A 27,681-nucleotide genomic window follows, 5' to 3' on the forward strand; every position below is an offset into this window, starting at 1 on the left:
CCTGTCTAACTGCATGGCTAAAGCTCACCCTGTAGCTTTCACCACCTCATGTCTTGATACCTGCACGCTTTTTCTGGGTATGATGAATGCAGCCTTGCTCTTTGCTTCCATCGAGCATATTGCTGCATGGGTCATCCTTGAGCCTTACTGCTTTGACCTTGACATTTCTCTCTGTAATCCTTCCCTGGTCCCTCTTTATCATTTCAAAAATAAGCTCCTTTCTTTCCATTCATAAAACCTTTCCAAACTTAATGTTCATCCTGCCCATTGTTCAGTAAAAACAATCAACTCCATCTTCCATTACACCTGTGAGTGGTTTTCAGTCAGACACTGCCAAGCTCTCTCCTGCTGTCCTGCAGCACGGGCAGGGCTCTATCCATGTCCCCATTCCTTACAGCCATATGCACACCTTCATTTTACCTGCTGCCTATGGAAAACTAGAATGTGAAGTGTCACTGATTATCCATAACTCATAGTTATACTGTCTTGCCAATCTACATCAAGCCATTGCCTTCGGCTTCAAATTTGATTTAAAAAAACAGGTTTGCAAATATGTTTGTTAGTCAGAAGTATAAATTTTAATAGGACATACGAAGCTCAATGTTTTTCCCTGAATTTGGGTTTAAGATCTTCTAGAGGAAGGTTGGTATATTATCTAAATCAGACAAGTCTAGGAATAGACTCTAATGTGTTATTGTAGCGCAGAGTATTTTTACAAATAATAGTACTTGGAAAAATAACTGAGCCTACTTCATTCTGCAGGAAATATACCCTATCTTCTGCTGCCTCACAGTGTTTGTCTGCTTTTGTATGTACTGTTATACTTTTGTTGCTCTGGAATAGAAGCACTTGACTACTATTTCTGATTTCAAAGTAGGTGTTGATTCCAGCAATTTCCCAATATGTCCTTTTTAAAGTTAAAATCAAAACAGAATCTGGTTCAAAGATATGACTGAGAGGAAATGGTACATATTTTCTCTTGTTTAGTTCTGGATGCTGATAGAAAAAAAAATCTAGAGCCAGTCTAAAAAAATGTCTTTTAAAAATGTCACTTTAAAAAAGGTGATTTTTGTGGCAAATAGATTTCTTGCTGCTTGTTTCCTTATTTTGCAATTACAATTAATTTCCTCAATGCAAATAATGAACCACAAATCATACAATATGTATGATTTTTTTTGCTAAAAATGGAATCAGTTGCCTTAGAGATTTGTAAATGTTGGAATAATATATGAGATTGTCTTTCCCAGTGCCCTGTAAAGCTTAGACTTTTCCATTGATAGATGTCAGCTAAGGTGATTATGCTCTGAGTAGACTAAGCCTTGGGGTTTCACAGCAGATCTCAAATGTATTTAGTACGACTAATCAGCTCATTTTAAACTGGACTTTGGTATTTTTTTTTAAAGAAGAGCACATTTGTATTTTTTATAGTATTTCTATAGGACCAGTTCAAGGTAATTAAATGGAAAAACAATGTAATAAATTCTTGGAAACAATCCCCTATAAATATTGGTTTATCATTTGGCATTCTCCTCTCATTTCCACCGGATACCAGTGGGATTTGTATATCCGCTTCCTTTATGTTTCTAATTAAGAAACCACGTCAGATTTGTGGAAAACCTACACAATCTGTCACTTTGACTGCTGAGGAATGGGCATGCTTCCCTGACCCCTATCCCCATCAATCTGAATAGATCCAATTTCTTTGATTTATATCGAATAGAATTTCATTGGTGGCTACTGCATAAATCTACAAAGACTTTCACATTTTGTTTCACCTAAACAATGACTGGGTGGAATGTGTCTGTTTAAAAGTGACCTTGCTCCAATATTTGAACTTTGGCTTATAACAGGGGAGAAAAAGGTTTTAGTTGTTTTTACTCCTAAAGACTAAAAAAATTAATCGCTGAGTTTTTCAAGGTATTTGGTTCGTTTAAAATTTTTCTCCCCAAGTCTGACATTCTGTCATGCTTAAAATGCAATTTATTCAGAAAATAGCCTTAATAAATGTAAGAAGATTAATTAGGATTGGGTTATTGGTAAAAACCATGTTTCTTTGTAAAAACATGCCTTGTGCCAGCACTACACAATTGACAAAGGCAAGGTGAAGTGCTTTAAAAATTTGAAGACATTTCATTGGCTTCCTTATAAATGTTGAGACAAGCATTTTCTCTTCTCCGGGCTGGACTTTCAGGAGGCTCAGGGCCCAGAGGTGAGAGGGCTGTTACAGTGCCTTGCACTCCCATCCCCACAGCACATTCATAAACCAAAGTCCAAGGGCAGACAGCAGGCCCAGGTTGTGTCCAAGCTGACTCTTTTCATGCCCCACACTCCTGCCTGCTGGGACAAGTCCTTGGCCCCACAGTGTGACCTGATGTTGCCTGGGTGAGTGCTGCATGGAGCAGCATATTGTGTCTACAGGTATCTCTATGCAAGTGAAATAAGCTGTAGCCTGGGTTCTCCCTGCCTCAGAAAATTTTGGAGGGCCCCTTCAGCTTATGCAGGAGATGTCACAAGCTGGATATCACCCCAATTGCACAGCCCAGAATTCAGTGATGCAGGTGGAACTGCCTCATTGCCAGAGAGCACACCGATGCACATTTGCATCATTAGCCATCACATCATATACAGTATTCACAGATAATCATAGACAGCAAAAGCATCTGAAAGATTCAATTTTTCTACCTTAGAGTTTTAGCCACTACCTACCTTACCCCAGGGACAACATTCACCATCCCCAGCAAGAATCTTCCACTTTTGGGACCAAAACTCATGCTTGTTTATTCTAGCCCACCCTCCAATTGCAGAAGGAGTATCTGCAGAGACAACCTGCTGAACCCCAAAACCAGTCAAATCAAACTATGGCTCAGTTTAGCTTAACAGCAATTTAGTCTCCTCTATACTTATTTGAATCACATAGTCAAAGTCAGCTTGCCATGAGGCATTTTTTAAGCCTTCCAAAGGACTTCTTTTTGCTACTAGAAGAGAATATTTAGGTAAATCTTTGGTATTTCTGAAGTTTGTTTTTTTTCTTGGTGGTTTATTCAAATACAGTGTTTTTGCATTCTCAAATGCTCTCCTGCTGGTCACTGTAGTGCTAACTCCCATTCCAAAGCACTGACAAATATGATTTTGGTTGTGCAGGGTGTGCTGTAGGAAGAATTTTCATAGTGCAAGATTTCATTACAAGAATCTAGAAAAGTTAAAGCCTTTCTATTGTTTTCAAAGTGTGTACAAGATGGATCACCACTGGGTTCCTCAGGTTCCACGAACAAGCTTCTCTGCCAGAGATTACTTATCTGTTATTTAGTAACCTATCACTCTCCTTAATTATGGGCACTGCAAAATTCCTCATCTAGATGACTATATTACATGTAATTGCTTACCATTCTGGAGTTCTGCATCATAAACTGCTCACTTTAGATGTCTGAGAAGATACATGAAAAATTTTATTCCAGACTTGTAAGTAACATCTCTAAATTGAAATATTACTTTAACCCTTATGGTTCTTTGATAATTCCCTTAGTGTCCTTCTACATTGGTCATATGTCTTCTCCGTGTCCAATGCTGCTTTGCAAACATACACATTATTGAATTTTGACCAGCAACAGATCACAGGCTTTACTAAATTGCTTCATGAACTTGCCTTGATATTATAAATATAATTTCTGTATTTCAATCTTTGCATTCCTTACTCTTTGGCATCAGACAAAAAGAGGACAGAAGCAGTAAAAATGAGATGTAGATGTTTCTTTGAATATGCTTCGTCTCCAAACACCTGTGGAAAGACCCTGAGCAGCCCACCTAGGACGATACAGCAACAGCCAGGAATGGCGCAGAAGCTCTTGCAGATGCTTGGGACTGGTGTTTGAAGTCATTCAGGAGTGTGCCATGTGTGCAATCTGCCTGACAAACACTCAGCTGCCAGCTGTGCTTGACGAGATGCTAATGAGGGTAAGGCAGGGGGAGGAGCAGAAACACAAACACGAGACAGACCCTGTGCACCACCGTTCCTGTACCCTTGCCTTGGCACCTCCTGCCACTGCTTGGTCTCATCTGGGAACCACTGGATGAACCAGTAGTGCAATCTCCTGACAATTTAGGGGTTTGTGCTGCACTGCCCAACCCTCCTGCATGAGTTGTGTCACAGGCCTGGGGGCAGACATGACAGGACGGAATATGTCCTGCTCCAAGGGGCTGTAGGGTGCAGGTGTCCCCCAAGCCGATACCTGCTCCTTAGCCCCAGCCACAGGGGCAATGCTTCAAGTGGAAGTTTGCAAATAGCCGGAGAGAATCCAGGGAAGGCTCAGTAAATGCTCTGCCATTTTAGGTACAGATGGAGCTTTTGTGAATGCCTTAGGGCTGGTTGATGGGAGCTGTGAAGATTTACTCTTTGTTTGCTGACAGAGCCCTGAAATATTTGGATAAACATGGAGATTACTGCTATCAAGTGGAAAAGTCCAGGGTTGTGTAACATGTTTGTACTCCTGAGACTGAGGAATTATCTGACACTTTAGAGGGGAAAAAATCATATATTCAGGGCAGTGCAAATGTTGTGCTTTACATTTAAATGGGTGCAACAGTGATAAAATAGTGAAGTCTGCATCAAGAATACAAAAAATTCTATGTTTGTAGTCTCTATGTAAAAGATGAAAAGGTGTTTCCAGTTTATCTGTGGCCAGAGGGAGAGTTGCACTGAAAACCACTGACCCCATTTACCCACTACAGAGAAGAGCGACACTTGACCTTGGAACCATAATGTTCCCAACTCCTATGTTTATCAAACATATGCTGGCAGGCCACAACCAGAAAATGGAAAGTCTGACCATGGAAACTGTGACTCAAAACCAATCAGGTACAAACTGGTACCTTTGATTTTTCTGGTTGCTAGACAGTAACCCAAAACAGGGAAGCGAATATTGCCACTATGGCTTATACCCTCACCTGACTGTGCTGCCTGGATGCCCAGCTGGGAGTGCTCACAGCCAGCTCCACAGGCTGTGCTGGAGCAGGGGCTGTCCTGGGGACCCTCCTGTGGCCCCTTCCCACCCCAGCTGCTCTGTGAAGGGGTGGCCGTGTTCTGGAGCACAGCAGGCAGAGTGTGGGGTGCACGGAGCCCAGGCAGTCTGCCCCTTGTCCTGAGGAGCAGGCAAGGCTGCTGCCTGGGATCACATGGGGCCTGGGGGGGTGACAGTGATAACATAGGGTTAAATTGATTTCTAAAATAGCAAGGGCCCAAAAACAGGGATCGGCTCCACTTGTGACCAGGATGTTATTCCGTGCTATTGTTTTAATTAAATGAAGTATAAAGCATAACTTTGCACAGGTGGTAGGGGAAGAGAAAGGGGGAACCTTGGTAGAATGCATAGGCCCTAAAAGAATAAAGTTAGGTCAGGAGGATCTGTACCGATATAATCATTAGCAAGACGCATGCCAGAATTGTCAATTGTAATATCAGTTTGGTAACTAAATATGATTATTTTCTCCAACCAGAATCTTGAGCAAGAATCACACAGACTATTGTTCCTCGGGATGGAATCAATGGAACAATGGGGTTTAATGATTAACATGAATCCTTATGTAACAAGAAAGGTATAAAACTGTAACCATAAAGCATGTTGGACAAGCCGAGATCTGGGTCTGGACCCCCGGCTTCCAGAGCTCTGAAATAAAGCATCGCATACAATTTCGCGATTGTGTGTTCTTTCCTCGGCTAACAACAGAGCAGGTCTGACCAGACTGTTGGGATCCCTGTAGCACAAATAACACCTCGCTACTTCTGCAGTTCCCTATGCCTGCAAATCACAGATAGCAGCAACACAAGGAAATACAAGTACTGCATTCATTACTTGGTCTTAAACTGAAGGGAGGCTGTAGGGCACGGCACCAGTGCATGGAAGCTCATTGGGATGGAGAGCACATGGGGATGTGGGTTAGATTGGGTTCTGTGTGTTCTCACCAAGGGTTTGAGGAGTTGGGCAGGTTCTGGATCAGACCAGGTTTCTGTGGTGGCTACCACAGCCACTAGGATGGATTTTCTTCTCCTATGAAGTTTATTTGCTGCCCCTTTCCATCTCAGGAGCAAATCGTCTTCCTTATTGAAGGTTTAGTAGAAGGCTTCAATGCACCTCTGGACATAAACATAAATACCTCACAAATATTTTTGAGGACAATCATACATATTTTCGTTCAAAAGTGTTTTGACTACATATTTTTCAATATGGAACAATTGAGACATTTTAAGTTTTAATCACAAAAGTTGGGCTTCTGCCAAATAATTTGTTATTAATTACCTCTAGGCCTGGGGTATTCAAGTAAAGCACCAGAATAATGTCACCTGTGAGAGAACAGGTCATGCAGCTGGGAGCATAAAAATTAGGCCATTACAGCATGCAAAATACATCAACAGAAAATCATAGAGTCGTTAAGGTTGGGAAAGATCTACAAAATCATTGAATCCAAGCATTAACCTAATGCAGACTGGTCCACCACTAAACCATGTCCCTAAGCACCACATCTCCATGCTTTTTGAACACTTCCAGTGATGATGATTCCACTGCTTCCTTGGGCAGCCTGACCACTCTTTCAGTGAAGAAATGTTTCCCAGTATCTGATATCTCCTCTGGTGCAACTTGAGGCCATTTCCTCTTTTCCTGTCAGTTATTACCTGGGAAAAGAGACTGACCTTCAACTCATATTCCCCAATGTATAATCCCTGCTCTGAGCAAGAGTTTGGACAAGGTGGCTGTCATAGGTCTTTCCAAATTTTGTTAGGGCTGAGCAGTAATCAGTAGCTGTGAAATGGAGAAACAAGATTTTATTACCTATTTCTTTTGGATGAAGTTGTTCTGTTTAATATTCAGTATTTTCATTTAAAGTCTCTATACATACCTTCTGAGAAGCACATCCATCTTTGTTTCCTGTTTTTCTTGACTGATGCAAACATACTTCCAATTGCTCTGATGTTAACCAGCTTTTTTTGTGTTTCTCACTTCAACCACTGATCTCCCGTTGGAGACACAGGGACTAACATCTTCCCATCCATGTTCCCACTCATAGGAAAAAGGCCATGTATGTATTTGTTAAGAGTATCTACAATGCTCTGTAGTGTTGGGGAGAGGAAGGCTGAAAATGACCTGTTTGTTAGGAAAGCAGCTGCTTGTGATTCACGAAGGAGTTGCAGGGTCCACAGCCTTAAGAAGGCTTAGAAAAAAATGTCGTTCAAGAGACAGCTAAACACTAGTGTTGCAGTTGTTTTATCTCAAAAAGTGGAGTTAGGATTCAGGTAGTCCCAGATGTTTCTCAGCCTCACCTTGTCAATACTTTGGGAAACTGAGCAAGCTCAGGGCTTGGTGTGGCCTCATGGCCAAAGATGTAGAGCAGAAGCACAGCATGTTGTTCCTCTCCAGCAGCAATCCACAACCAGCTGATCTTGGCCTCAGGTCAGAGCCACTCTACTCAGGATCTGCAATTCCTGAAGTCACCATTTGCTCTGCAGCCTATCCCAGCCTGCAGTGAAGAGACTGTGTGTCTGAGGAGCAGTAGACCATGGGATAGCTGCATTACTAGGTCCAGGCATGGAATCTGGCAGCAGGTCAGCCCCTTGTCAGCCCCTTCACTGCAGGGCAGGTTTGCAAGAGATCCAAAGGACTTTAAAAGTCTGTGAGTCTTAGGATGAGACCCTGGCCGTATCTCATGATCATGACAGAGACTAGCTTGACAATGTTGAAAAAAATCCCAACAACCTATGCCATGTTAGTGAAGTTCACAAAGGAAAAAATTACCTCTGCCTTTTCCCCAATGGCTTCAGCTCTGTGTCTCCCACACACAGTATTGCAGTAGAGCCTGTCATTACAGCATCCTTCAGCATAAACACTGCCATTTTTTTCTGGATGTCACTTGGCAACTGAAAGTTCTACTAAAAACAAAACCCACACACTGTTCAATAATTTAAAATAACAGTGGTTAGACTCAAGTATTTTTATAAAATAGGAACCTAATATTTGTTTGAAAATCTTATATGTTCTTCTAATTTTATTTACAAACTAAAGGTACCAAACTTCTGATATCAGCCCTTGCACTTGATGACTGTTCACTCTTTACTCCTGGTGCACACTCATAACTATTCAAAAGCAATTTTTCTTAATAACGGGTGTCTTAAAAAGTTCTCAAAAGAAATAATGTGCACAGAAATATTGTACACCAGTCCAAGAGCTTAATCTGATGCAAATTTTTCCAGGTCCACTGACTTCAGCAGATGATTGACACCAGATGGCCCACCATGTTTGATATTATTACATTAAGGTATTAGCATATGTATAATTTTCTTTGTACTTTTCTTTATCAGTAGTATTTTCTTTCTATCAGCTTCAGTTGACTTTTGCAATCTCTATTCAGAGGGATAAAATACATTCCATGTGAGTAAACTTGTTCTCTGATGGATAAATATCAAACTGCTACCTACTTATATAGATAAAACTTGCTTGGTAAGGATTTTTTAGTCTTAAGCCATATTTTGAAAATATTTTTTATAGGAGGAAATTGTGACTCTGATAGTGGAGTATTCTTTGTGTAAGAATATTGTGGTTTTCTCTTTTATAAAAAATGTGTCTAATTTGAAATGGTCAGCTCTATAGTAAATCCAGGCTATGCAAAATTGTACATTTCACCTACTTTTCTCTTGGGCATGAGCCCTTGCTTCATTGATAGACATAGAATCATAACTAGGTCATTTTAGACTATAGATAAGGAATTCTGTCTCTTACAGTAAAGACAAATACGGTTAAAGTACCTTCATAAATAGCCTACAGCTTTCCAAAGATGGGTTTTTGGTTTGGCATATTGACTTTGGATTTATAAGGCAAATGCAAGAGAACATCTGGTTTGTTTTATCATTAATTCTGGGAATGTCCATTAATAATGCATTTTTGGGAATTGTTTTTGTTATTCCTGGAGAGCACTGTAATGAACAATCCTATGCTTGTTCTGCCGAGAGACACATTTCAGTTTAGAGGTTGTTTTGCAGTCTTAATTATATTAGTTGCTATCTCCCTTTTTACTGCCCAAAAGTGTGTACTATTAAAATGAATTGCTGAGAAAGATGCCAGTGGACATTGTGGAAAACTAAACTTCACAGTAGTTTAAAAAATAGGTGGTTTGCCTTTCTTTTTTTTTTTTTCCAAAATTAAGTTTAAATATTTTTTCTGTAATTTTGGCCTGCGTTCATACAACCTTAGGAAAAACACAGTATTAGTAACACACACCTTTTTTTTCCCCAGTTATCAGCCTAGCTATGAAACAATTATGAGTGGATAAATTGTTCTTGATGTTGGCAGGAAAATGAGACATCAAACACCTCAATGTTCTTCTAGAATTCCTAGTTCTAGTGTAGCTGGATCACATAACTCCATAAATTGAAGCAAGATTTTCCCAGGTCAGTTAGGCAAGCAGTGGTATATGTTGGGTTGTGATCGAAGGCCCCACCTATGGCAGCTTGGCATGGTTAAGGAAAATCTGGAGCTCCATCAAATCCCTAGGTGAAGGAGCTATGGGACTCAGCACCAGAAAAACAGGATTGTCTGGCAGTTCAGAGTACAGTCAGGAAACATGGATTCTATTCCCCATTTTGGTCTGACATCTGATCCATGCAAAGTGTCTCTGTTTATAGCATTGCAATTATGGATCTAGTGTGGAGCTAATGAAAATAACATGAGATTCTTTCCCTTAACTTCCTGGGTGTCAGATCCAACCCTCACACATATTCTGAGATTTCTACCTCGTGACTGTTGTGGGGTACACACCAAACCTTCTTCCTCTTTTCTTAATGATTTCATTCTGTTTATTTACCTGAGAAAGAACTTTTTCCATAGGTATCAGCAGAGCAGCCGGTACAGGGGGCAGGGGTGCAGTGGTGCCCTTGTCTGTAGCACAGAAGATCTGTGTGCACTCCTGGGAAACAACAACACAACACACAGCTGAACTCCAGTGGTCACGCCTGGGCTCAGAAACAGTGTGAAAGCCAGATCCAGACAATTCAAACATCAATTTTTTAAAGAAACAGGAATTATTTTTTTACACTGTCTGTTTAAACCCAGACTCAAATGAACAGCCCTCTCTTCACTGCATTTTTTCTAGAAAAAGGGGAAAGTTTCTCCGATTGTTTATGCATTCTACCAATCCAGCAATGTATATGGCATCATTTACTGTACTGATTTTCTAATTTTCCAGGACCAAGTATAGCAGCCTCTGAAGAGATCAGCAGCTGGGGAGCATTTTGGATATCCAAATTCCTAATGACCCCAGAGTAGTATTCCCAAACCTCTTGGCAGTTCCAAATTTCATGCCAAAAGTTGCAGGCATCTGTCTTACATTTTGAACATTTGTCATCAATATTCTTACTTAATTTAAACATCCGCTTAGGGGAGTCATGTATTCTCAATGAATAAAATTAGCTGCATGTAACCAATCTGTGAATTTGAGTTTAATCATAGAGCTCCGGTCTGGTTACAGATGTCTTTGTCTAAGGACTGTAGTTTACTACTGAATGCCTTCCCCATTAGCTCGGGGATTATCAAGCAAGGATTTATACCGTGTAGAAACCTTTTTCCTTTCTAAATACATAACGGAATGCTCTCACTGGGGGGATTAAGTTCAGGCTCTCTGAAAGACCTACAACTGGTTATCTCCTTTAGCACTGACTTTGCAATCCACACTAAGGTGAGGGGCAGGGCATGGTCTCACTGCCTTGGGAGCATAGCAGAGATCAAATTGCCAATGAAAGTCACAATTCGGTTCCTGCTCCCTCTTGCTCCTGGGGGAGGAACAAGGTTGCCACCACCTATTTTTCTGGGCCAGTTTACTGCCTGCTCCCACCCTCTCAGCTGCATTGGCTGAAGCTTTGAGGATGCTCAGTCAGAGATCCTCTACCTCTCACTCCTTTGCTTCAGCCTTTGCTGCTCACTTTGCTTGTGGCACCCACTCACTGCTTAGTGCAGGTGCAGTCAGGGGTGAATGGCTGAGCCTGTGGAAAAGGACTTGGTTACCCCTTTCTGAAATCATCATTATGATGTGGTAATTCATCACAAACTCCTCAAATCCTTCTTCGTATAAACATTCTGCAAAGATGTGATTTACAGTTTCTCACATAGCACAATTTAACTAATTAATCAATTTTAGCAGAGTTGTAGCTTTGATGTGACAGCAATGGCAGTGTGCTAGCAGTGCATAAACTACAAACATTTTATTTTCTTATTTGCATCATATCAACATAACCAAGGAAAAAGCAGAAAACAAGATCTGAGACTCAGCCTCTGCTTTCCATCCTGGTCTGAACAGTGCCTAATTCCATGATATTTAGCTTGTAGCATGTGTAAGCCATTGTGAATGATGACCTATTCAGCAGATGAAGCTGCAGTCCATAAGTTAAACTCTCCAACTTAAATCATTAAATCTAGAACCAACAACCTTCCTTAAGGAAGAAATAATTCATACGACTCTTGGAACTGAAGGGTTTGATTGTGATCCTCACATTCTCACATCTCCAGTGTCCAGGAATAAGTCCATTCAACTACATGAAAAACCATCTGATTTGAATGTTGAATTAGTAACAGGTAAGGATAAAATTAATCTATTTCTTTGCTGTGATGACATGTACAGGTTTTCTTTCCCCAAAAGACACTGGATTCCTCACTCAATACTTAGTTTCCCTGTGAAGCAACTCAGCCTCATTTCTCTTCAAGTATTAGGAAACATGATGGCCTCAGACAGCTCTGAGCTGCACTGTAAAGGCCAAGTGTACCAAAGTGAATCCAAATGACACAGAGAATACTTGCTGTGTATTTTTCCTGAACTCTTTCTATATAAAAACAATACAATGCTTACAAAGATTTTTGAAATGCTGAAAAGGATGCAAATATGTGGATTCCTGATTTAGGGATTGCTTTGGATAATGCCTGGTATTAATTATTCTGTTGTGATAATAAATCCTTACAGAAAGTAGAAATCAAGGGTCATGAAGAATATTTTGCTAAGTGATCCACAAGAAGCTAAATGATTGACGTGTGTGAGCTGTGTAAAGAACTAATCCTTCTTCAGGTAATCCTGAGATGTCTTCCAAGACACATACTCTTCAGCCATTCATTAAGATCATCAGACCAAATTCTTGAAGGTTTTTTACTCATTATGGTGGATTTAATCTAGTTCTGACTTTTCCGCTGTCTGTATTAAAAAAACTCTCAGGGGCTGAACAAAGGTTGCTTGAAGAGGCACACAGGCTCTTGGAGGCCAGAGGAATACAGATTGTATTTACCTTTCTCAGTCATCTCTGTTTGACAGAAGAGTACAGATATGTAATATTGGATATGGGATATGGGATATGGGATATGGGATATGGGATATGGGATATGGGATATGGGATATGGGATATGGGATATGGGAAGGAAGCCTCTATCAGCACTCAGCCAGGCCAATGGGAGCAATTTTATCTTGTGCATCTTTTCACAGAAACTCTTCCAAGATGAATTTAAAGTGTAACTGGGGATGGTACCTTTCTACACCCTCACTGCCAGAGTGTAGTTCACAGAGGCTGCTTCAAACCCAAAGCCCAAAATACACCTGCTTAAAATTCCTCCTCAGAGTTGTTTGAACTTGCCCTGTCAGCAGTGCCTGGCAGATGTCTGATGTTTTGCACCCAGTATGTGCTGTGTCAGGCTGTGTGACCCCTCTCATGCCCCAAACTGCACATTTCCTTTCCTCTTCACTATTCCCTATTGGCTGATCATGTGCTGCTGAGAGCACCTAATACTCTTTCATCCATGAAATTTTTCCCTCTTGTCTCAGCCACTGCAGCTGGGACATTCCATCTTCTGGAACATGGGGCTCTGGTTTGCACATCTGTGTCTGCTCAGCTGGACATAGCCCAGAGTGTCCTACCTCAGAACTGCTTTCTCTGTTTCCACTGTTCACTTTCTACCAGTTTGCTAAATAGTTATTATCATTAAGCCTGGACACTGATGACTTCTTTATTCCAGTAACAATTTCTCTGATGAGATTAAAGCCAGTTCTACTTTTTTTCTTCTTTGCCTCCTCCAGCTTCATCACACCATGACTAATACAAATAAAATTAGAAGATGGATTTGGTGTTCTCCTTGATTTCAGGGTGAGAACAGCAGCAACTCTAGTACTGCATACAAAACACACAGGTCTCCTCTCATTCCTCACTATTTTCCTGGGGAAAGAAAAGAAACATCTCAAGAACCACTTTTATTCATTCTGTGGCTCCACAAAAGAGATAGATGTCACCCAGTAGTTTTTCTGAGGGATGAAAATTAGTCTGCACCCTTCTCTTCTACTTTTTCTGTTACATTAAGCATATTGGATATGAGATTTGAAGGTTAATGCCAAGACACCTGACTTGGATCCATTTGCTGCTGCAGGCAGCATGAATGACAGCTCAGAGAAAGGACACCAGCACTGGGCAGAAGCCACCAACAACACAGTCATGCCTGTTGGCCATGGCTCTCTGCCTGCTGTGACAGGGGACACAGGTCACCAGGAGCAAAAGTGACAGTGACTGGGGGCTGCAGTTATGAGGAATACCAGGGACCATGTCCTGCCCCATCATGAACTACATATGTAAAGAGAAGCAACAAGGGCTTCTGTTGTCTTTTCCCCCTCCCAGGCTATTTTACAGGTGTGCATTCTGCTCAGATGAAAAGCAGAAATTGGTGAAACAACAAGCTAAACCCTCTTCCGCATCAGCCTGTTTTGAGCCATCAGTGTTTAATCAGAGAGAAGCTACATGAGAGTTCTCCTAACATGAGAGCAGATGTGAGCCCCTGTTTTGCCATGCCACCAGGGCCAGGGGTAAGGATTCTGGCTACCAATGGCCCCCAGGCACTGCTGGAAGGGGGGAACAGGATGCCTGTAGCTGGGATCTAGAGGTTCAGCACTGAGAGTGTCTGTATCAAAGGAAAGTCCCAGAGGCTCCTGAAGGAAAGGAGCTGTGAACACAGAGGGGTTCAGGAAACCTCTGGAGCGCAGGGCTGGAGAAACCTATCCCATCTTGCAAGAACACCAAGGAGCTTTGCTTTAAAGCCTTTTACTTGAGCAGTCTCATCCAGACATTCTGAGGTTTCTCCTATTTACTAATTTTAATGTTTGGCTTGTTATTTTGTTCTGTAATAAAAAAAATGCTTTAGGGATTGGAGGTCATCTGGTATGCTGGCTTCACAGAACGTCTGGAGCAGCTTCAATTCAAATCTCTTGCCAGTTCAAGTCCCATCACAACATTCAATGGGGAATTGAAGAACTAGGTATGTTTCTCCTGTCTCCACGCTTAACTCACTGTCTGGATTTATGTCAGTTCAGAGAAGCTGGAATAATTTAAAAATCTGGAAATTTAAAAAGCTGGAAAATAATGTCAGCTGTTTTAAAAGAGCCCAGTGGACCTGGGGATCAGTACATGTGGGGTTTGTGGTCTGGACAGGGTCTGTATCTGCTCTCTTTAATGTCATTCTCAGTGTTGTTAAGACAGTGCCGAACTTACAGAGACTTTTCAGACAATCTCAGTAGTCTTCCCAATCCTGCCAAAAACTAGTCTCAGAATTAATATATTTTGTCTCTCAGCTGTCAACTTTCCTTTTAAAGCTCTTAGAGCAAAAATATATCTATTTTTGTTAGCTCTAATAGTGACTTGGACAAGCAAACTCTAAGTGCAGTTTGGGTGCCCCTGGCTAAAAAATGTATTTGGCTCTGTATGGATTCTGCAATCTTTTTGAATCTAATTATTTTTGCACTACTCTCCACTAAAGACCCCATAGCTACAGGACTGTACTAGCATCTCCAAATCATACTAACACCCCCAAATCAAATCCCTAGGTTCTCCTCCAAAGCATGGAATGAGGACAGGCATCCCCGAAGTGGATAGCATTGCCTTGGGCAGACCCCTCTCCCTCTGAGTGGAATATGTTCAGGGCAAGGATAAGTCCCAGATCACTCACTTCACCCCGTAGTGTGAAAACTATTCTTCCAGCTCTCCTCTGAAAGTCAGTGCCAGCAAGTCATCTGGAAATCAGCCTGTGGTCATTCCCTTCTTTCAAAATATGGCAGCTCCTTTGGCTGGCTCCAGTTGGTGTTTAAAAGAAGAAGTTGGGCTCCACACTCCTACATCCTGGGAGGGGGAGCTCCTTCTCCTGCTGGTGGGATGAGACAATGAAATGATGAGAGGGAGGCTGCAGGCACTGCCTGCTCTGCAGGTCCTGGTGTGCTGTGGACTGACAAGTGGCCTCATGGCTCCTCAGAAGGGCCATGCAGCCACTCTCATCAAACTTTAGCCATGTGAAAACTGCAGCAGATATAAAATGTCAGTGCCTCCTGGAACATGTAGTAGCTGAATTTCAGCTTTGGCCTTGGGTATTTAATCTTGGATTGAAGCAGAATTTGTTCCTCTTTTGTGTGCTGCTGCTCTCTAAGATTAATTTTAACCTCTAAGGTTGGCTTTTCCTGTTTTTCTCTCATCTAAAACCAGTAGCCATAATAATCCTACAGTCACTTATCTGCAGGAACTTCATATTCCATGAAATGTGAGTGTGACATTATGCCTGCAGTAATAGAAATGCTTTACACAAAGGCTGCCCTTTTTTGATTAACAATTGTAAAGGGTGAGGTGCAAAAGTCTGACATACTACAAAATTATGTGATTTTCACACTGGCATCTCTTGTACAAAACAAGACATGAGTTTTCATGACACAGATTAAGTTATTAGTAGATAAACTAATGCATTAAGTGGAAACAGTTAATTGTGTGAGAGGACTGAGGGCAAGGTTGCAGCCAAGGGTTGTTTGATTTGTCTTGTCACTCCTCATGTATTTAGTCAGCTACAAGCACTTTAGTTGCCTGTTTGAGCTGTTTGAGAATAAGCTTTGAGGACAATCTCCATGGATGATGTATGAACAGGGAGAGATGACTTACAGTCAGACAGACAGTGCTCCTTCACTTGACAGTGGGTGGCAGGGGAGAAAACTGCCTTGGAAGCTCCATCTCTGCACAACAGAGCCCAAAGGGGCATGTGGAACAGACCAACATTATGAGAAAAGTATCATGGTCGGATAAGAGAGAGTGTCAGATAAACTGAAGGTGATGAAGAGCACGAGGTCAGAGGTTTCACCGAGTCAGGTTGTCACAGACAACCTGTGTAATGTGGCATCAGGAGCAGCCAGGGCACAAGGGTACACTTGCAGCAGTTACCACAAAATTTGAAAAAATATCCAGACACTGGCTGCAAACACGGATGCCAGTGCACCTTGGGAGGAATTGTGATGATGAATGCAGAATAAAGTGAAATCAATGAGCTGTTCTTTAAAAGCAGAGAGATTAACTCCCACTTTATTTTGAGGAGAGAGAAGAAAGTGAAAATTACAAAGAAAAATAATTTTTTTTCCTATTTTAAGAGAACACTACAAAACTACATTAAAATCTCCCTCTGACGTGCTATTTTGTCTTCATGGTCCAACTCCCTGCTTTGGGCTGATTTAAGCCTGCCAAAGCCAAAGCAGCTCCTGGTTATGCTCAGCTTTCTCAGGGTGACTCACTGGAAACCCTGCTGCAGCTACTTCTGGTGTGTTTTTCCTTTACAGTGTAAGAGCTCCTTGCAAATTAAAAGGCTTTCTGGTGAAGATGTATGCTCATATACATCTTGGGCTCCACTGAATTAAATAATTTTTTTCTATTTTATTAAAATCATATAAATGATATTTCTTTTCCAAGGCTGATGGTGGCTGATCTAGGAAGGTGCTTGTCAGGCCATACATATATTTTCTTTTAGATGAGATTCTTGCTTATAAAGAAAGAGATAATGTCTCTTATTATCCATTAAAATACTCAGATGATTTTATTTAGTCACATCCATCAATGATTATTTCAAGTTGTCAAGACTTTTCTCCAGATGGCCAGAAATAGTTTAAAGCAGATATACTATTATAGGGTTTTCATTAGGAGAGCAAGGCTGTAAAACGCAGAATTTTTAATGGATAATTGGTGAAGGTTTAAGAAAGCATTCCAAGTGGATTTTATGACCAGGTGCTTCTTTATAGCCTTTATACTCACTGAGGGTAACAGATTCAATCTGAAGGGGGATGTGAAGGTCAAGGCAATGCTGAATCACTCTGGAATGAAGGATTGACAGAAATGTTCAGCTGTAAAATGGTACCTCCAACTTACTTTAATTCCTTTAGGCAGTGTGGTTTACTAAGACCTGTGAACAGAATAAATATATCCATGACTTGACATGGCTAAAAGCTGTATCCTAGGGAGGGGTTATGAAAGGTAATCATGATTTTTATTTTGATATTTTCTACTCCCACTTTACAAACCTTTGAGGTAATCATAATTACCTGACCTAATGGAAGCTGAACAGTGTTCAGCCTTTGAGATCTGAAGTTTGCTTTGCACACCACATAGTTCATTAAAGATTGCCTGACAGGTCTCCTGGAACTGTCTCCTCAGCTGGTGGAAATCGGGATATTTCCACAGGCTTCAAAGGATCTGTCTTTCCTTTCTCCTCTTATATGTAAACAGCCCCTTAAACTAATGAACCGAGATCTCAGGTTCATGACACAGTTAGAAAGGGGAAGCAGATAAGATGAACTCCTGCAACATTCACATCTTCAGTCTTGGTTGTTTTATTATTTAGTAATCAGAAACAGAACTTTAGCACTTAGTATGGGCTAAGGGTAGGTTTGGATGGGACAGGCAGTTGATTTCACACACAAACAGCATACCTAGCAATTTGTATTATGTACTCTGCAGCTAAATCTGTGCATCTGAAGAGGCATCTACATTATCAGGGGGCTGGAGAGTAAAATGGGAGACAAGTGGGAGAATAAATCTAGGAGGTGCTTCAAAATTTCTGGGGTATGGAATGAGCCAGAGCCCAAAGCCTTCCTACAACAGGTTACACACCCTACACAGGAAAGCTTCTTTCCTGTGAAACCCTCATTCTTCAAGCATTTTCTTGTGCTATTTCTGTTTTGTCCAGGTGCAGCACCCACCACTTCTACCTGAGCCAACAGGCTGTGACCTGGTACTTGTCCCTGCCTGGTAAAATAGCTTCTGCCTGGGGACAGTCTGCCCCAACTCCCAGGGTCCCTGCAGGGATGGTGGCAGTGTCTGGAGTGCTGTACCACATCCAAAAGTGCTTTGAAAGGCAGCTGTAGAATGGTCCTGGTGTACTTAGAATATGTCTGTGAAGGAAAGCTGGACCAGGATGGCTTATAAATGGTTTTGCATTTGCTAAATTTGATATCCATGAAATTTAACTGGTTAGCAAATGTATTTACATGCCAATTTACTGAGAGCCAAAAACCAGAAACAAATAATTCTGCATGTTACATACAGCAATTAATAACCTTTAAATAGTCTTCTGTGATGGTTTGCAGGAAATAAAGTTGTACTATTAACATTCCTGTAAAACCATTAGTCCTAAATGCATGTAATTGATGGGAGTACTAATGTTTGTAAAATGAACTGAGACTGATTTATAAGTCTGATAATAAAATAGTTCAGTAAAGGGCTTTGATCTAATAGCTGTGAAAGCAGTACACACACCTTAACGATTATCCTTGGAGATATCCATCCTCCTTTCAACTTTTACTAGCTTCAGTCAGGACAATTTGGAAAGGAAAATTCCCAGCTAAATGCAGCTTGATAGAGACAACCATTGATCAGTTACACTCTGTTCTCCTTCCAGATATGAGCATCCAGTAGGCTCCTTGGACTATTATCACTCTGACTTTATTTGAGTATTGCTATTGGCTGAGATTAAAGAAAATAAATACCTTGCCTTATTTCTGAACTGGTCAAAGATTTCCCCTATCCTACATGTACTGAAGTCTAATAAACTAGCTTGCCCAGCACAATCTTTCTTCTGCAAAAGAAATATTTATGCATATAATACTATCCATTGTAAATCCCAAGTAGCTTTGGTCCACTGGATCCACTCACTTTGCTAGTTTTTCTTCCCTTTTCCTCCTTCTTGATGTAAATTGTAGTTTAAAAATCAAATAAATCAATATTCACTCAGTTTTTCCATAGTATTGAAACAGTTAATTTTGCTCACTAAATTAAGTGAGCAAAATGCTAGTGAGAGATAATCTTCCCATAGGTGGCTCAGTATTTATGGTGCTTGTCTAAGAGTCTCTCTGTTTCCTAGGGTTAGGACTTGATACTGCACTACAAGGTTTTACAGGCTGATTGTCTTAACTCTTTAAAATGAAGATATTGTCCTTTGCGCAAATAATTCAGCATTTTTGTACTTGTTCAGTGTGTTGACTCTCTCAGCTTCTTCCTCCATCAGTATCTACCACAGCTTTTTTTCCCTCAGGCAATATGGAAGCAGTTTAGAGTGGAAAAGGTTGAGAAGAGCATTTCTCTCTCTGATTTCCTCCTCTGCATACCTCCAAGTCTAGCAGGTAGGACACCCTCATGGAGAGTGGGAGACCTCACATCAACCCCCTGTGTTGAAGCAGGCAGCAGGAGGACAGGAACCTGCATCTAAAACAACCCACGTGCATATTATTTACTGGAAGGAGGGACCAAGCAGATGGAAGGAGGAAGCTGGCAGCATTGCAGGTTTCATCTGTTCCTGTGCGTTCAGTCTCTGAAATCAATATAGCTGGTTTAAACAAGTTGCTGTCAACACCTCTCCTCTCCTCTCCTCTCCTCTCCTCTCCTCTCCTCTCCTCTCCTCTCCTCTCCTCTCCTCTCCTCTCCTCTCCTCTCCTCTCCTCTCCTCTCCTCTCCTCTCCTCTCCTCTCCTCCACCCTTCCCTCCCCTCCCCTCCCCTTCCCTCCCCTCCCCTTCCCTTCCCTTCCCTTCCCTTCCCTTCCCTTCCCTTCCCTTCCCTTCCCTTCCCTTCCCTTCCCTTCCCTTCCCTTCCCTTCCCTTCCCTTCCCTTCCCCTATATATATGTATATAATTTTAATTTTTAAAAATGTGCAAATCCAACAAAACTCTGATTTCTGCAGAAAATTACCAATTATGAACCAAACCCCACAACACATTTTCCTTATATTTTGACAATTTCATTTAGAGTAGTAACTTTGCTGACAAGCGAAAAGTTTGCCTGTCTGGAACATTATTCAAAAACTGGAATGGAATTACTTCATCTTCATAACATAATTTTAAAGGTATTCAGTGTGGTATCAACCCTGAGAATTCATGTAGGTAACAGACGTATATCACATTGCAGGTTCTATTTACTTCTGATTGCTTTCTGCTGCTCTGAATGGAAGTATTTCTAACAGGGATCCAAATGTATTTCCCTGCTCAGTGAAACTGCCATTCATAATGCCAAAAATACACAGAAATTGCCTTCCAAAAACCCTTTGGATTTGTCATCACTCTTTGAGCGTTGGTACCGGGAAGAATACTTCATGGTCGAAGTGACTCCAGCCAGGAGGAGGGCTGAGTAAACTCTGTGGGTCACTCACAAACTGGATGTTTGCACCACACACGGCTGCACAGTCTTCAATTAATGGGCAGGGCTGGCTCCTCCAGCCGTGTACCCGAGCTGCAGATGATGTATCAGAGCTGCAGATGGATGATGTCCCCTGTGTCACACCGGGCTGGGCTTACACCGTGCCCACACAAAGGTGTGCCAGCCTCTGCCAGCTTCCCTTCTCTCCCAGGAGAGCCAGAAGTGGTCCTAAAGACCTAAGTGGTCTAAAGACACATTCATTAAATTTGGGAGAGCTTTCCATAAAATTGCATAGAATGCGATCGTGCAAAAATAGGCAAAAATGTAAATGCATGGTTACAAACTTGAAGCTAAATCAAAAGAAAACAGATATGCACGTAAAGAAAAGTCAAATAAATTTTGGTTTAGTGTCAGTGACCTTGCCATCTCCTGTGTATTCTTAGTGACAGGGAAAAGCACACAATGCAATGCCTTCCCATGAAGCATTTTAATTTTCTCTTCATTAGTTTCATCAGTGGGGAAGGGCCACTGCTCACAAGATTTGCTTTTACATAAATCTGAGTGGTAAAATTCAACATTTTCTGCTGGAACCATTCTATATACAACCTGTCCATTAGTCACCTAATACATTTTTTATCACTTCATAGTTCATTTTCTTCCTTTGACCTTTGAGGATTCCCAAGGAATTCTAAAACCCATTAGTATCTATGAACACTCACAGTAAATCCATAAATGATTGCTTAATGGTCATTGCTAATCAGAATTAAGCAATCTTGGCACAGCTAAAGCTTTTATACATTTGGGGCTTTTTTTTCCTATGTGGTACACAAATTTGTTTTATTTATTTGTAATACTTATTTTAAGTATCAGATGATAAAATAAATGTGTGTTTCTGAGAAAAAGCCGATAAAATATTGTATGCATCAAGTGCTGAAGTCATAAAGTCATTTAATGAGAGGCTGCGTTTTTACAAATGATTTGGGACTGTTTATGTGCATCACAGGGAGCTTACATAACTTTGATAGGGATGGATGCAGCATCTCAAAGCAAGAGATAATGGCAGTTAGAGAAAGGGATAGATGAACTTCAAAAGATGGGGTTTCATATAGATAAACATCCCAGTGTTCAGATGTTTATCTGCAGTTCATCTGATCTGGGTGGCCTAGGGCTGTTGGAAACTCACAAAGTCCCTGGTACCTCTGCATTCAGGTAGGCCAGAAATGAGGTGAGACTATGCACACTTGCAGTATTTTGGCACTTTTGCTTTTATTGCCTGCTGCAGCCTTGAAGTGCAGAGGTGAGAGCAAATTGAAAGTAGTGGACCAAACACAGCCCCACCAGATCTTTTCTGTGCTGGATGTTGAACAAACATAAAGGCACTGACAGCTTTGCCCATCTCAGTGAATTTACCTTCTACAGAGGAAACAAGGGAGTGCAGAACTGCACAGAGTGGAGAAGTGCTGATTTAAAAATGGTCTGTAAATTCTGCTTTTCTTTGGTTTTGCAATAAAGTGCAACATTTATTTATTGGGTTTTTATTAATTTTAAGTACTAAATTGAAGCAGAAGGTATGAATGATGCAAAGCCTGAGACAGTGAAAGATTCCTGCTGTTTTCAACAGACATTTCATTACTCTCTCTCTGGATGACAGCAAAGCTCTGTGTGTGCAATGCATATGCTGAAACACCAAAACACTGAGCTGTTTCTGTGCAACCTGTTTCCAATATGAGACTCCATGCTTGGTACCTGCTTAACCATGTAGAGTAGTGAAAAGACAATCTAATCTTAGAAACGTGTTGCTGGACTCAGAATTGCAAGTTGTCCTTTTAAAAGCCCTCTTCTCTGGTGCCAAGTAAACAAGGGAGACTCTCAGCTGCATTTTAAAGGTGCAAATTGCCAGTTCTAATGACTGAAAGAGGTATGAATGTCAAAATAGGAGAAATTAATTAAAAAAAGCCTATTTTTATTATTTTTTAGAATCTGAGTTCTTATAGCCAAATAAATGCTCGTTTTCAAGGCTTGAGTCATGATTTTGAATGTCTCGACACTGAAAACATTGGCCTAGTTATTTGTGATTCACAGGCCAGTTACAAAGCTGTAAATAGATTTTGCTTAGTTTTGATTGTTAGATAGTTGCATTTCCATTGAGCTCCAAATAATCTCTGCCTGTACTTAAGATAAACCTATTGGAACTCATAAATCAAGGTTATCTGTTGTTGGGTGTCTTGGAGGAAAGGCAACTGAATTCAGCATAGGAAGTTCTTGAGCCAGAAGCAGATGTCACACTCTAAACATCTGAGGCTCATGATGTTTTGGCTGTCTCCTTCTGTGCCTTTGTCACCCATTGTGTTCTAGTCTTGCTTTGAGGGGGGCAGCAAGGGAACACCAGGGCTGCCTGGTGTCGTTGTGTATTGTCATGTTCCACCATCATTTATGGTCAGGATCCTCATCCAAAACCCTGTGAGGTCCAGCAAGAGCCTTTCCCTGCTCTCCATGGTGTCAGAGCAGCCCCTGCCTGCCCAGTGTGTCCCTTCTGCCAGAGGGCAGTTCTGCTCTGCTTAGCCTTTCATGAAAAATAATTGCTTTCCTTTCCTCTAAGGAATATAACTTTAAAACCAGAATTTCCCAAATATTTTAATGTATATTTAACTTAATATTTCAAAATACATACTCCTAGAGGAATACCTACATTTGCTTAAGCTAATCCATTGTCTATTATGCATTTAAGCTGGATTGCTTTCATCTCTTACTATATCTATTCTGATTTGGGGGGAGGTGGTTAATGTATTAAAAAAGAGCTGTTTCTTGCAATTTTATTTCTCATTGGTTTCTTTTCCTGGTAATCATGCTCTGCTGTGCCATTGTGCATAGTCTAGGGACATGAGCTGGGTGTGAGCAGAAGTCAGTGATGTCCCATGCAAAGCAGAAGTGGAGCATGCAGGAAAAAGCCCTCAGTTAAGGTCATAGTAGTTAAGGTACAAACTGGCTGGAGAAGTACAGCACCTTGAAAGCTAAGGCCCTTTGCAAGGAGCAGCAGGGGAAAATATTTTATTAGTTCTTTAGCTGACTGATTTTGTTTCAGGAGACCATAGCAGAAAAAAACAGAATAATTGAGGAAATCACAATAATAAACCCTTTTCTGAAATGGTATTTAATTACTGACAGCTGATGAAATGAGTCCAGAAGCATGCATAAAACAAGAAAGGAAGAAAAAAGAAAAACATGTTCTTGTTCATGGACGTTGAGCAACTTGGCCCAGACCAGTCTCCATTTGGCTTTACTTCAGCAAGAAATTTTTTGGTAAATCATAAATTCTTCCCCAAAATATACAATGCACTAGTTTAAAAACAATCTATCATTCAATCAAAATTGAGGACGAGTTTGCAGAGGCAGCTGTCTCATTTTCAAGTAGCTCGTCAGGGATACCAGTGGGATTCCTGCCCACTGAGCCATCAGGGGGCCACCAGGCTGGGCTCCAGCCCTGGGGCTGGGCACAGACACCGTGGGGACAGCCATGGGCTGGAGAGGCACATACTGCTGGTCACTGCTGCCAGGTCAGTGCTGGGGGGAGCCCCTGGCCTTGCCTTGGGGCGTGTGGCCTGGCTGCAGACACTTCTCCCCTGCTTCAGTGTATGCACTGACATTTCCATATGTCTCAGGCAGCCAAAGAGCTTCAGCAAACAGAGATTGGGTCCAGCTTTGCAGGTACACTTTGCAGAGCACCCATGGACACAGACATGGAGTAGGTCAGTGAGGTCAGGGTGACAACTTCCAGGCATAAAGGGATGGCTGGTGCAGCTATGGGGTGCAAGAGCCGGGTCTGGGAACTGCTTGTGACATCTTCAGACTGTCTGGAAGAATATGTGCTTATGTAACTGGTATTCCCTGCCAGTCTGTGTCACTGCAAGCTGCCAAACTGGTCTCCATCTTTCCCACATGCCCTGCTTTTTAAGAAACCTTTATATTTGTTTTTTTCTACATTGTTATTCACATCTGATAATTGTGCTAGATTAATGATGAATGCTTTGATCTTCAAAAACAATAAAGTTAGTTATAAAGCCATTGAGGAGGGTGTAACCAGAAAATAGAAAACTCCAAGTTTTTTGGAATACTGAGACAGCAAAAGTGAAGAAGTAATAAAGATGGTACTTTAAAAAGTAGAAAAAAAAATAAAACCCTTCCTATTTAATAAAAAGAAACAATGTTTGAAGCATATCCCACAAAGATCAAACAGAATTCTTATGTCAATATTATTGAAAAAGGAGATCTCCTTCCCCCCCACACACCCAATATTAAGGTTTTGAACCCTAGGCTAGAAGGTTTTGGAATTACTTTGGATTTTCACCAGTCTAACAAGATCAGAATCTTGTCTTGTTTAAATAAATTATTTGAAACCATATTCCCCAATGGCCCAGCCTTCAGTAGATACTGCTGTTGAAAGGCTGGTCCCTTTGTTTGTTTGCCAGAAATATGACTATATGCATGTGCTTTGTTTTTGAAGTCTTTCTATTAGTGGACATGAGTCTGCTTGTCCTGTCAGGTCCTCAGCCAATACTGAACTTGAACTTTGTTCTTCTGTTTCAGATCTGGTGAAGCCTCTCCATTTTGTCCAGATGTATCTTGTGGCCCAGAAAGAGTATTTTCCCTGCCCACAGACATTATCTTCCCCCAGCTCTATCAAAAGGTTTCTATAATTTCTCAAATAATCGTGGGGGGAGACTCCTGATTTTTTTTCCTTTGCTTACTGTAATCATAATATTGTGTTTTGGATCTCTTCTTTTACCTTTTTGCCTCAAGTGTCTAGAGCTGTCTTCTCAAAATGCACCCTCATACCAGGTGGGAAACTATGCTGTGGCATCTCCAGCTGTGATACTTGTGTTTGCAGATACAACAGTTGCATATGAGGCTGCCCACAAGGTTTTCACAGATACCTTGAGTTGAATGTGTTTTTCCTGGAGCCCAGAGATCCCAAGTAAACTGGCTGGACCTTTTAATTGCATCTAATGGATGTACCTGCATATAATTTGAAATACTGGCCTTTTCCAGAACAACTTTATTAATTCCCTGGTGACAATTTTTTACTTTCATTTGCTAAGAATATACCTCTTGTAAGGAATTTTATAATGCTGGTTCCAGGAAAAATTATGCTAACATTACACTAACATGGAATTGCAGAGCAATAGATCCAATACATTCACGTACAAGAATTATTAATAACAGCATCAGTACATTACTGACTGATTTTTCTCTGAAGCTACAATTGTATCTAACTATAATCTCTGCTGCAGTGATGCAAAGTCCATGAGAATGTTCCCCTACAGGCAAATAAACTGACATGTGTGAAGAATCCCAAACAACTATCTCAGAGATGTATGAGTTTTCTGAGTAACACACTGGGTGAATAGTGGCAATGCAAATGACCTTAGTAATCCTATTTTGTTCAAGACTGACTCTGCTATCATGGTAGTCCTATTTAGGTGCCATATTTTTCCCATTAAATGACTCCTTCTGTAGCAAAAGCACTGAGAAATGGTTGGAAGTTTTAGTTTTCAATTTACTGCAGTTAAGCCGTGCAGTTTTCTGAGTACAATTTCATAGGATTACAGAAGATTGTAAATCCTCAGAATGTTTTGCACAATTCCCTTATGTCAAAGACAGCATGTATTCTGAACTGCTGAATCTGCAGCTTAAAAGGAGGTAGGTTTTCTTCCAGACTTCCTACTAGGAATTCAGGCAGATTTTTTTCCTCTGATTGTCAAAACCCTTCTTTTAATTTTTGTTCAGAGTGCATTCGTGGCAAGTTTTTGAGTTTTAATTCCAATGATGCCTGGTATCTAAATACTTTTCCCTGCCTGTCCTTTAATTTCAAATAACTTCTAAACAACAACCATATTTTCAGAAATACAGTACATTATTTTTTCATTTATTCTGCTACAGCAAATTTGTATTGTTTTCTTGGAAAGTTGATACACCATTTTCCTCACTAACCCATAGGCTCTTGATAGACTCATTATCTGCTATAGGTTGGATTGATCGTGCATGAGTTTATACATCCTGCAGACACGCCTATTCTTTTCTAGGTTGCAAATTGTTAATTATTTTAGGAATCCATTGTCAATTATCACTACGTAAAGTTCTATTTTCATTTCTGTGTTTGTTTTTTTTCTTCCATTTTTTTTTTAAACCCACTCAAATGTTCACAATTTAAAATATCAGATTTTGTTACTGGAAACCTTTCAATATATTAGATGGAAAGTCAAATGCAAGAAGTTTTAAGGATTTTTCAGCAACCCTTTTTTTCAGGTTTTTTTTAATAATTTTAACTTTTTAAAAACCTCAGGCAAACAGCACTACTTGAAATGGTTAAATGTTGACAAACATGAGAAGTGTGGATAATATTTTTCTACAGCATTTTTTTGTAATGGAGGTCAGCAATATCTGAATGCTTCAATTGGTGCATTTAAAAAACTGCACCAAAGTAACACTTGTCAGGGTGTAATCTTTAAGATTCTATAGAATCTTAGTCAAAATAAGTTGCAAAATACGATATTTTTACATACTTGTTGGCTGAGGAAGAGGAAAAATATTGCAAGGACTTGTGAGTTATATGTCAGATAAAATATATTCAGAAGTATTTCAGCCTGTTAATTTGACTTTGCAAAATTCCTGTGACATGCATGTCAGACTTAAAAAACCCCACAAACGTATTTTAAAAGTACCCAGAGATCACAGACACATCAGCCTGTTGTGTGAATTGTAGCAAGGGAACATTTGGATTTTATATAGGCAATGCTTAGCAGACACCACATATGATTTACTACCATTTTTATTAAAATAAAAAGCACACTTCAATAAATATCATATCAGACTAGGTATTATCCCAGACATATTTTATTTCTTAGTCTTTGCTGCCTCTTCAAATGTTTGCATAAAACAGGAGGATGTAACAGACTGTAAAGAAAAGGTTACAGAGGGTCTTCAAGTTTGTGATGAGTGAAAAGGCTGCCTCAGTTATTAGTGCTACCTAGACATGCAATAATTGATAGGAACAATCTCATATCCAAGAAAGGTTTGTCACAGCATTTATGGTAAAAGTTTATGAGTAAATTTTTCTTCCACTCCCTTAAACTTGATTTTTCCAACAGATTGTTACTATTGACACTTTATGGTGTTTTTTGAACTTTGAAATAATTTCCTATAGTTCCAATGC

The sequence above is a fragment of the Zosterops lateralis genome (genome assembly GCF_965231275.1).
Source record: "Zosterops lateralis genome assembly, chromosome: 1".
In the NCBI taxonomy this organism is placed as follows: Eukaryota; Metazoa; Chordata; class Aves; order Passeriformes; family Zosteropidae; genus Zosterops; species Zosterops lateralis.